The sequence below is a fragment of the Marmota monax genome, unplaced genomic scaffold, assembly GCF_021218885.2.
Source record: "Marmota monax isolate L192 unplaced genomic scaffold, Marmota_monax_Labrador192_F-V1.1 WCK01_AAM20220418_F8-fsc01431, whole genome shotgun sequence".
In the NCBI taxonomy this organism is placed as follows: Eukaryota; Metazoa; Chordata; class Mammalia; order Rodentia; family Sciuridae; genus Marmota; species Marmota monax.
The window spans coordinates 29,203-30,983 of NW_026695010.1; positions in this window are offsets into that span (position 1 = coordinate 29,203).

Genomic DNA, 1,781 nt, shown 5'->3' on the forward strand with positions numbered 1-1,781 from the left:
CAACCAAGGTGTTCATTTGTTTGATGTTAGACTTGATAATCTTAGTGTTGAAGAACCAATCAGCATCAGAGATGAAAATCATCATCAGTTGGTAGTCAGAGACTCACTATGAGGGCCCTGTTCTGCAACTTACAATTTCCTCTATGAAAATGACTGCTTTAATTTAGTCTTTTAAAGATTTGATCCAGTTGCATCTGAAACATTAATTAGACTATCTGTGAACTGTCTCTGTTGGCCTCTGACACAATAACTCTGGCTTTATAAGAATTAATATCTTATATGAAAAATCATTCAATTCCTTAATCATAGTTCCCATTATGATTTCCTCATTTTATTGAGGATATATTTCTTTATCATTCCCCTTCTTCTACCTTATACTAACAAAAGATGCAAGGAATTTGCTAATGAATACATTATAGAAAATTCAGAACATGATAAAAAATATGACTTACATCATTTAATGTAATCATATAAATTGAAGCATAATTTTATCATTCAATAATTATGCATTATATTAATATAAATGTAATGTCTTAGAATGGACTAGAAAGGACAAATATACATATAAAATTCATCATTACTTTGCATTCTGCCACAGTTCTAATAAGCAGTCTTTCCTTATGTGCCCTAGCATTTCTAAAGGTAGAAGTCACCATGAAGCAATAAAAATCATGAAAATTAACTTAGTGATTTTTTTGTATTTTTACTTTGTCCTCAGAATTGTCCTGAGGGATTTTTATATGTGCTATTTTAAATCAACTCTCATATCAGCACAGCAAGATAAGTAACCATTCCACTCCCAGAGATGGGGAGAATAAAGTGATGATGAATAAGCAACTTGCAAGGATACATGTTGTCCTTTTTGTGCAACAAAGTTTGAATGACTTGTACATGACCCAGTTTCTAAAGAGAATAATGTCTCTCATATGAAAATTACTTTATCACTTAAGTCATGAATATGCATATCAGTAAGGCTACTTTTCAATGAATTATAGCATTTTATTTTACATAATGTGAGTCAACCACTGTGCTGAAATTATAGCTGCCTCAAAAGATTCTCTTCATCTCCAAAGCTATTCTACTCTGGAGAGAATGAAATTTGGATTTATCCTTTGTAATGACATTTATGGCTCCACACAATTCCTAAATCCAGTTTATCACTCTTGATTATTATTTCAGCTTTCTTAGCTTAATGTAGGGGAAGTTTGATGAACCCAGAGCAAAACAGAAATAGTATCTCAACTTCATTGAAAAAATATATTTCTATTAATGTGGAAATTTTGAAATTTCTTAAAGAAATTGAAAAAATTTCACTATCATTCCTGAATTTCAGAAGAAACTCTTTGTTCCTAAATCTGAATGATAATTCATAACTACGGCTAGGCATGCAGTTGCAATCAGAACATTACATTTAATGTGACCAGCAGAAAAATTATAACTTAGAAACTAACTACAATGAGTGGTATTATAAGAAAATGAAGCTAAGCTTTTCCTGGGAATTACAGAATAAAATGGAGATCAAAGAAAAGAAATTTCAGATACCCCATTTGCCATCTTTATTTGGGGTAACTCCTATCTTGGGACACGGGCCCAATACCCCGACCCTCCCCATCCCCAGGCCACCAACCCAGCCCAGTGCTTGCAGCTACTTGGCTGGCCCCCAGCTCTCAATGCTAAGTCCTAAAATGCTCTATACAAAACATCTCTCCACAACAGTCATGCAGATCCCTGTGCTCAGCCCCCAGGACCTCTGGAGAGAGAGATTCCTGAATGGAAAGTAG